This window comes from Triticum urartu, chromosome 2A, assembly GCF_056163025.1.
Source record: "Triticum urartu cultivar PI428250 chromosome 2A, HENAU_Tu73, whole genome shotgun sequence".
NCBI classification, from domain to species: Eukaryota; Viridiplantae; Streptophyta; class Magnoliopsida; order Poales; family Poaceae; genus Triticum; species Triticum urartu.
Window position 1 is genome coordinate 338,956,647 of NC_141874.1, and position 10,829 is coordinate 338,967,475.

Below are 10,829 nucleotides of genomic sequence, written 5' to 3' on the forward strand. Positions count from 1 at the left end.
ATATCAATCTTTATGTATCGACCATTTCGAGACTCCTCGTCATGTCCGTGATCACATCCGGGACTCCGAACTAACTTCGGTACATCAACATGCATAAAACTCATAACAACTGTCATCGTAACTTTAAGCGTGCGGACCCTATGGTTCGAGAACAATGTAGACATGACTGAGACACATCTCCGGTCAATAACCAATATCGGGACCTGGATGCCCATATTGGCTCCTACATATTCTACGAAGATCTTTATCGATCAGACCGCATAACAACATACGTTGTTCCCTTTGTCATCGGTATGTTACTTGCCCGAGATTCGATCGTCGGTATCCAATACCTAGTTCAATCTCGTTACCGGCAAGTCTCTTTACTCGTTCTGTAATACATCATCCCGCAACTAACTCATTAGTTGCAATGCTTGCAAGGCTTATGTGATGTGCATTACCGAGAGGGCCCAGAGATACCTCTCCGACAATCGGAGTGACAAATCCTAATCTCGAAATACGCCAACCCAACATCTACCTTTAGAGACGCCTGTAGAGCTCCATTATAATCACCCAGTTACGTTGTGACGTTTGGTAGCACACAAAGTGTTCCTCTGGTAAACGGGAGTTGCATAATCTCATAGTCATAGGAACATGTATAAGTCATGAAGAAAGCAATAGCAACATAGTAAACGATCGGGTGCTAAGCTAATGGAATGGGTCATGTCAATCAGATCATTCAACTAATGATGTGACCTCGTTAATCAAATAACAACACTTTGTTCATGGTTAGGAAACATAACCATCTTTGATTAACGAGCTAGTCAAGTAGAGGCATACTAGTGACACTAAGTTTGTCTATGTATTCACACATGTATTATGTTTCCGGTTAATACAATTCTAGCATGAATAATAAACATTTATCATGGAGATGATTCACCTTTATTATTGCCTCTAGGGCATATTTCCTTCAAGGAGATGATTCACCTTTGTATGTATGAAGTAGATGTGGCACGTGTCACTTGCCAAATGGACTCTTGACATTGTGATGTCCATAGGATGCTCCGCATCATCCCCTCCCCCTTGGGAAAGATCTGACCTCGGATCAAAATCCAAATCACCATGGGAAAGAGATGATGTTGTCGTGTAGTAGTGGACGATCACCAAGCATTCATCATCTTGTAGGTCCAAATGGGCACTCGCCGATGTCGTACCGTCTTGTAATTCCTTCAAAAGGAGAAAAGATAACAAGCGCTTGGAAAAAAAATGTGGTTGGCGTAAGAGCAAAACCAAGCATTCAAGAGGTGATTTATCCAACAAGTGTTGTCATCGAGCATAGCATATGGTTTGACAAAGAAGTGTGGCATGTCATTTAAGCATATAAGGTGAGCACAATCAAGGACATCATGGAAACAAGTATGCAAATGGGAGGTAAAGATGCTAATATGTGTGACAAGTGAACAAGCATCAACCTCAAGATCATAGCAAGAAGGCACAATGTGCTCAACAAAAGGTCTATGGTAGGCATTGGAATCATTCACAACACCAAGTATAATGAGATGTCTAAACACATGAGGAAAGTGCAAGAAAATCCAAGCATAATGTGCATGGGATGTAGTGAATATAGTGTGGCACTCAACACAATAGAAAGAGCAAGTGTTCATCATGTGTGAGGCAATCAAGGCAAGCATGTAGCAATCGATGGGACATGGCATATGTGAAGTGATGACATTGTTGCAACCAAACATATGAGAGGAGCAAGTAATCCAAGAATTGGATGCAACACACAGGGCATATATATCATGATGCATGGAAAATGTGAAAATGAAAAGTTGAAGCAAGATCTCTAACATGTGCGCAAGCAAGGGGTCCAAGATGACAAATAAGTCGCATAGTGCAAGCAACATAAGTAGTATGATCCACAATATGCATGCTCATGGTTTGGGGGTTCTCAAACGAGAAGAATATCACCTTGAAAGCATGTTCTTGTGCGCCCTTCACAATGCCGAAGTACAAGCAAGTGTGATATAGAATCGTCGTGGTAGAAGGTGGTTTGCTCTCAAGAGCTCGGATTGTCAACTCACGTGACGTGGAAGTTGACACGAAGTCCAAGTATCCTACACATGCACACAACAAAAGAAAGAACGTATGCGCGTGGTAGATAAACACATCATCCATCATGATGGTTCTCTTCTCTTTCACATAACCATTAGAAGCACAAGTGCGTGAAGAATATGATGCAACAACGGCAATATTCATGGCACTAGGTATATGGTGCAAAGAAGGAAGGCAAGCATGCTTCACAAGAAATATGTCAAAATCTCCAAATATATGTGAGATTGCTATGGGGGCAAACTCATTATCAAGACTAAAGGCATAATTGCACTCAATACATGGCAAATCATCTAGCATGAGAGAGGCAACATATGGAGATATATGACAAGAAGCAATAACAATCATGTGCAAAGCATGTAGATGGTTGTCATCAACCGTATGAAGCAAGCAAGTTTGAGTCATCGGAGATGCAACATAAGCAATCATAGTAATCAAGTTGTGCAAGCTAGTAGTGCGCAGATGCAACATACTAGAGGAAATCATGGCAATCATGTCATGTGAGCAAATAATAAGCATAGGCATATCGCAAGCACGAACACAAAGCAAGATGAAAGTATCATCATAGGTATGGGGCACAAAACAAACATGGCAATAACAAGCAATATCTCCACCAAGCTTGCAAATACACATAGAAGTATGAGAATCAATCATCATGTGTAATGCAAAGCATGAGTCACGAATGCATGGCAAAGGCATAGTAATGAACATATCATGCAAAGTGAACATGGCAAGATGGGCATAGAATAGGTAATGGATAATAACCCATAGCCAAGGGAGGGCCATGTAGAAGAAATGCGCGAAGTCTTTGCGCGAAGAGAGCGGTGGGAAAGACAATCCATGGGATCCCAAGTCATCGTTGCTCTCTAGAGCTTGTTTTGTCAACTCGTGGGATTGCGAGGTCGATAAGAATTCATGGGTACCTACACAAAGGAGACACAAACGAAAGAAATTGTGTGTGTGGTAAATGTACACATCATCCATCATGATGTGTATGTGCACGTGAGAGTTAGCACAAGATAAGCATCGCTCAAAGAAATTTGATGCATGATATAAGAACATGTCATCCATCATGAAAGAATAGTTATTGTGTATAACACGATGGGGACACAAATTGAGAATGCAATTGATAGAGGCAAAGGTGTCCCGATGCTTCGATGAGATGGTGGCTATCGTTTTCTATGGGAGTCGACCTTGACGATCCGACTACGAACGTGCGAGACGTCGCGCCTTAGCAATCGCTAAACCAACTTCCGAGGGGTTATTGACCACGCCGGAGCACGATCAACCTGACCACGAGGGCCTGTTTCCTGCGAGCAAACGAAGAACAAGCAAGAAACTGAGATTGCAATCTGGATATTGCAAATATAAGATGAAAGCTTTATTGATCAAGGTGGGGTTCTGTGACGTCTTGGTCTGGTCGTTGGACACAAACGAAGTACGCGAAGTTGCAGCTATGGCGAACTTTTAATCTAAACAAAACCCCAAAGTCTAAACGATGCCCTAAGGGCTGTATATATGGAGGAAGAGAGGGGAATTTCGTGGCCCTTGAGGGTGGGGTCCGAAAACAACCCTAACTCTTGTTTCCTCACACATACGGACTCTAAAAATAGCCTATACTTAAGTATTTCGAAATTACATGGGCCTGGCCCATTAATAAGGTGACACGGCACCTAGAATAGCCTATGGACGAATATTATGAAGTGGCATCTTGTATATTTCGTCCATGGCTTCATGCACTCCTTATGGCGGCTTCAAAGTCCTGAAATCATCACTTGTAACTCCGTTCTTGATCCCCTTGTGCATGCCATCAACTTCATGCGTGTTCTTGCTCCAATGTTCATCCTTCTCCAAGCTAGGCCCTTCATTTGAAAGCAAAACAAATGTATCCAATTTAGGCAGCATCATAATCTCATGAACATTAGAATCATTACCAAGAAACGAAAGTACCTGGTAATTTAATTGGCGTGCGCGAGCTCTAGTAATTGGTCCAGTATATGTAACAGTAGGGGCTGTGGGTGTAACAATGGTATTGATGTCCTCATCATCCTCCCCTTCTTGAAATGAAGTCGTCCTCGACGGAAGCTCATCTTCCTCACCCAAATAAGGCTTCAAATCTGCAATATTAAAAGTGGAACTAACCCCAAAATCTGCAGGTAGCTCAAGTTTATATGCATTATCATTTATTTTTTCTAAAACCTTAAAAGGACCATCAGCATGTGGCATTAGCTTTGATTTGCGCAGATTAGGAAATCTATCTTTACGCAAATGTAACCAAACAAGATCTCCAGGTGCAAACACAACATGTTTTCTACCCTTATCTCCAGCAAGTTTATATTTAGCATTCATACGCTCAATGTTTTCCTTAGTTAACTCATGCATTTTTAAAATCAATTCAGAACGTTCTTTAGCATCAAAATTAACCTTCTCCGAAGATGGAAGAGGCAACAAATCAATAGGTGCACGAGGTAGGAAACCATACACAATTTCAAAAGGGCACATCTTAGTAGTAGAATGCAATGAACAATTATAAGCAAATTCAATATGAGGCAAGCATTCTTCCCACATTTTCTTGTTATTCTTCAAAACAGCCCTAAGCATAGTAGACAATGTTCTATTGACTACTTCAGTTTGTCCATCAGTTTGGGGGTGACAAGTAGTACTAAAAAGCAGCTTAGTCCCCAACTTAGCCCATAAACATCTCCAAAAGTGGCTAAGAAATTTAGTATCACGATCTGAAACAATAGTATTTGGCACACCATGTAAGCGAATAATTTCACGAAAGAACAAATCAGCAACATTAACAGCATCATCGCTTTTATGACATGGTATAAAGTGTGCCATTTTAGAGAACCTATCCACGACAACAAATATGCTATCCCTCCCCTTCTTTGTTCTAGGTAAACCTAAAACAAAGTCCATAGATATATCCTCCCAAGGAACACTAGGTACAGGCAAAGGCATATATAAACCATGAGGATTGAGTCGTGACTTAGCTCTTTGACATGTAGTGCAGCGAGCAACAAAACGCTCAACATCCCGTCTCATCTTTGGCCAAAAGAAATGTGTAGCAAGTATATCCTCCGTCTTCTTGACGCCAAAGTGTCCCATTAATCCTCCTCCATGCGCCTCCTGCAACAACAAAAGACGAACGGAGCTAGCTGGAATGCATAGCTTGTTAGCACGAAACACAAATCCATCGTTAAGAACGAACTTGTTCCAAGTTCTCCCTTCCTTACAATTCTGCAATACATCTTTAAATTCAGCATCATTAACATATTGATCCTTGATGGTCTCCAAACCAAATATTTTAAAGTCAAGTTGTGAAAGCATAGTATAACGACGAGACAAGGCATCAGCAATAACATTTTCTTTACCCTTCTTGTGTTTAATGACATAAGGGAAAGTCTCAATGAATTCAACCCATTTAGCATGTCGACGGTTCAGTTTTGCTTGACTTTTAATGTGTTTCAAAGATTCATGATCAGAATGTATAACAAATTCCTTGGGCCATAAATAATGTTGCCATGTTTCTAAGGTCCGAACAAGAGCATATAATTCTTTATCATAAGTAGAATAGTTCAGACTAGGCCCACTCAATTTTTCAGAAAAGTATGCAACAGGTTTTCCATCTTGTAATAACACACCTCCTAATCCAATTCCACTAGCATCACATTCAAGCTCAAAAGTCTTATTGAAATTAGGAAGTTGGAGTAAAGGAGCATGTGTCAACTTATCTTTCAATACCGTGACGGCTTCTTCCTGTGCGGTACCCCAAACAAAAGGTACATCCTTCTTTGTAAGCTCGCTGAGAGGTGCAGCAATGGTGCTGAAATCTCTCACAAAACGCCTATAGAAACCAGCGAGGCCAAGGAAACTCCTCACTTGTGTGACCGTTTTGGGCTGCGGCCGACTCTCAATAGCTTCAATCTTGGCTTTATCAACTTCAATTCCCTGTGGAGTAACAACATAGCCAAGAAAAGATACTCGGTCGGTGCAAAAGGTGCACTTTCCAAGGTTACCAAACAAACGTGCATCACGTAGAGCAATAAAAACAGCACGTAAATGTTCCAAATGTTCCTCCAAAGATTTGCTATAAATCAATATGTCATCAAAGTAAACTACCACAAATCATCCAATGAAAGCACGTAAAACTTCGTTCATTAACCTCATGAAAGTACTAGGTGCATTAGTTAACCCAAAAGGCATGACTAACCACTCATATAATCCAAACTTAGTTTTAAATGCTGTTTTCCATTCATCTCCCAATTTCATACGAATTTGATGGTAACCACTACGCAAATCAACTTTGGAGAATATTGTAGAGCCACTCAATTCATCAAGCATATCATCTAGCCTAGGAATAGGATGACGATAACGAATAGTAATATTATTAATGCCTCTACAATCAACGCACATACGCGACGTACCATCCTTTTTCGGCACTAAAATGATAGGAACAGCACAAGGACTTAGGGATTCGCGTATATAACCTTTGTCGAGCAGTTCTTGTACTTGACGCATAATCTCCTTCGTCTCCTCTGGGTTGGTATGGTATGGTGCACGGTTGGGTAATGATGCACCGGGAATTAAGTCAATTTGATGCTCAATCCCGCGAATAGGTGGTAATCCCGGTGGCACGTCTTGTGGAAAGACGTCGGCGAACTCCTGCAAAATGTTAGTGACAGCAGGAGGCAAAGAGGAAGGCGCGTCCTCGAATGAAAATAATGCCTCTTTGCACACAAAAGCATAGCAAACAGATTTGCTAAAATCTAGATCATCAATATCAGATTTGGTGGCAAGTAAACATGCACTTTTCAATTTAATTTCAGAAGCAACACTAGATTGTTTATTATTATTAGGCTGCATTTGTTGCTCAAATTCTTTTGCCACAATCTGATTTTCACTCTTAGTTTTCTCCTGTTTTGCTTTATTAGCTCTATTAATATCATCTTTCAGAAGGGAATCAGGAGTCATAGGAAGCAAAGTAATATTTTTATCCTTATGAACAAGAGTATACTGATTGTTTCTACCATGGTGAATAGAATTTTTATCAAATTGCCATGGTCTACCAAGTAATAAGGAACATGCTTGCATAGGTACCACATCACAATCAACATAATCAGCATATGTAGAGATACTAAAATGCACACGAACAGTACGTGTTACCTTAACCTTGCCGCTGTTGTTGAACCATTGGATGTAGTAAGGATGTGGATGTGGTCTTGTGGTGAGAGATAGCTTCTCCACCATCTCGATGCTAGCCAAGTTGTTGCAACTCCCTCCATCTATGATCACGCGAACAGAACGTTCCTTCACAACTCCCTTTGTATGGAACAAATTATGCCTCTGATTTTGCTCAGCTTGTGTAACCTGCACACTCAAAACACGTTGAGCAACTAAACATTCATACCTGTCAGCATCTTCAGGAGCCATGTATTGCGTCTCATGATCAGAATCGTCTCCACCGTGTTCGTCACGTGTAATAAGAGCCAAAGTCTCCTCATCATAGTCACTAGCGGACTCATACCCACCATCCTCAGTAACAATCATCACACGCTTAGATGGGCATTCTCTCGCATAATGACCTCCACCCTTGCAACGTCGACAAATAATATCATGTGTTTGCCCTGTTGATGCCATGGATGAAGAAGAGCTCTTTGCAGGCCCAGAAGGTGTGCTCTTGGCAGATAGTGGTGATTGTGCCTGCTTTATTGTATCACGGTTGGAGGTGGCAGCCGACGGAGGCGCCGGTGAAGCAGAACGTGTGGAAGTAGATGATGCACGTGGTGTCCATGAAGAAGGTCGACCTGCAGAAAAGTTAGTCCGCGCCAATGCCTGTCGATCCTGCACTTCACGTTCAGCTTTACAAGCAAGATGGAATAAACGAGTGATATTAGTATACTCCTTATACTCTAGAATCGTCTGAATACCCATAAAACGTGCAAGCATAGCTTCATTCTCCTCAACAATACCACATCTAATCATGCCAGTTTGTAATTCCTGATAATATTCTTCTACAGAATTTTTTCCCTGTCTTAAGCGCTGCAATTTTTGAAGTAATTCACGTTGATAATATGGTGGAACCCAACGAGTACGCATAGCAGTTTTCAAAGCAGCCCAAGTAGCAGGAATGGGATATAATCTACAATGCTCAGACCACCAAACACATGCAAAACTAGTGAATGCACAAACAGCAGCAGGAACACGTCTCTCCTCGGGATATTGTAAACATGTAAATCGTTGTTCAGTTTCTAACTCCCAAGTAAGATATATATCAGGAACATATCTACCCTCAAATGGTGGAATATTCAATTTTAGTTTAGGGAGATGGTCATGATCTCGTACCTGAGGGTGAGCCCTACCATTGCCATTATTTGCATGTGGACGACCTGATGGTTGCTGTGCTGGTGGTGGCACGTAGTTCTGATTTTGATCAACCTCATCCTCGTAATCGCCAGCAAAATCATCCTCCTCCGCATCAGCAGCAGGAGCCACAGAAGTAGCAACAGCAGCACCAACAGTTTGGCCAGGTGCAAGAGGGAGACGGCTCGCTCGGCGGAGGGCTGTTTCACGATGTGTAGGTAGTCGTCGTTGTTGTTGTTGTAGAGGTGCGTTAGGTGCAGCCGGTGGTGGTGGTGGAAGACGCGCGAGCAATTCATTAAACTTGTTATCGAGCTTTGTTTCGAACGTCTTCTCCATGTCATCTATCTTCTCCATGGCCTCTTCAAATCTGTTTAGCACATCCTGCACCTGTCCATTCATCATTTGCTGAAATTTATCATGCAACTCCTGATTCGTCATGTTCTCCCAGTCAGTCTCGTCGGCTTGTGATCCTGCCATGGTTAGCAACAATAGAAAACACACAAGAATATGATCCTACAGAATACTAACAAGAGGTGGTGGTGGCGGGTGTCACAAATCTGTCAAGCAAATCTCAAATTCTTACCAGTTCTTACCCAGCAGCAGGCGGTGATCGGCAACCGTTGTAGTCAAAACTCTCAAAAGCTTGGATAGAGCGATTGCCAGGGAGAGTCAAACGCACGACGTAGAGGTATGTGGAGCTGCGAAGGCTTATAGTATGGTAGCAAAAAGGGTCAGCAATAATCAATTCAGAGATGCAAAGTTGAATAAACGCTCAACGATGGTACTGTGCTGGTCCTAGGCTAGACCGTGCTAGAGACGCGAGCCTAGAACACTAACAAAATCACGGCGCTGCACGTAAATAAGGGAAAAGCACACTCTGGAACTTTTTTTTTCGCTTTTTTTTGCGCTCCTCTTTTTTTTTTGCGAAAAATTACTATAATGGCGAGTGTTTCAAAACTCTTCCCTCGTCAAACTGATAGGATGGGCACGAAAAAAAAATTTCACTTTTTTTTTCAGAAATCAGGGCAGCGACGACGAAAAAGTGCGACAAAAAATCACTATGATGGCACGTGGCTCAAAAGACTCAGAAAAGCCTAAAAATAGGATAGGGAAAAAATGATAGAGGCAAAGGTGTCCCGATGTTTCGATGAGATGGTGGCTATCGTTTTCTGTGGGAGTCGACCTTGACGGTCCGACTACGAACGTGCGAGACGTCGCGCCTTAGCAATCGCTAAACCAACTTCCGAGGGGTTATTGACCACGCCGGAGCACGATCAACCTGACCACGAGGGCCTGTTTCCTGCGAGCAAACGAAGAACAAGCAAGAAACTGAGATTGCAATCTGGATATTGCGAATATAAGATGAAAGCTTTATTGATCAAGGTGGGGTTCTGTGACGTCTTGGTCTGGTCGTTAGACACAAACGAAGTACACGAAGTTGCAGCTATGGCGAACTTTTAATCTAAACAAAACCCAAAGTCTAAACGACGCCCTAAGGGCTGTATATATGGAGGAAGAGAGGGGAATTTCGTGGCCCTTGAGGGTGGGGTCCGAAACCAACCCTTACTCTTGTTTCCCCACACATACGGACTCTAAAAATAGCCTATACTTAAGTATTTCGAAATTACATGGGCCTGGCCCATTAATAAGGTGACGCAGCACCTAGAATAGCCTATGGACGAATATTATGAAGTGGCATCTTGTATATTTCGTCCATGGCTTCATGCACTCCTTATGGCGGCTTCAAAGTCCTGAAATCATCACTTGTAACTCCGTTCTTGATCCCCTTGCGCATGCCATCAACTTCATGCGTGTTCTTGCTCCAATGTTCATCCTTCTCCAAGCTAGGACCTTCATTTGTAAGCAAAACAAATGTATCCAATTTAGGCAGCATCATAATCTCATGAACATTAGAATCATTACCAAGAAACGAAAGTACCTGGTAATTTAATTGGCGTGCGCGAGCTCTAGTAATTGGTCCAGTATATGTAACAGTAGGGGCTGTGGGTGTAACAATGGTATTGATGTCCTCATCATCCTCCCCTTCTTGAAATGAAGTCGTCCTCGACGGAAGCTCATCTTCCTCACCCAAATAAGGCTTCAAATCTGCAATATTAAAAGTGGGACTAACCCCAAAATCTGCAGGTAGCTCAAGTTTATATGCATTATCATTTATTTTCTCTAAAACCTTAAAAGGACCATCAGCACATGGCATTAGCTTTGATTTGCGCAGATTAGGAAATCTATCTTTACGCAAATGTAACCAAACAAGATCTCCAGGTGCAAACACAACATGTTTTCTACCCTTATCTCCAGCAAGTTTATATTTAGCATTCATACGCTCAATGTTTTCCTTAGTTAACTCATGCATT

The 10,829-nt window shown here is 41.9% G+C and overlaps 1 pseudogene; it reads right to left on the reverse strand.

Moving 5' to 3' along the window:
- Nucleotides 1–1,208: 1,208 nt before the first annotated feature.
- LOC147985021 (uncharacterized) lies at nt 1,209–2,238 on the reverse strand (annotated as a pseudogene).
- Between the last annotated feature and the right edge of the window lie 8,591 nt (nt 2,239–10,829).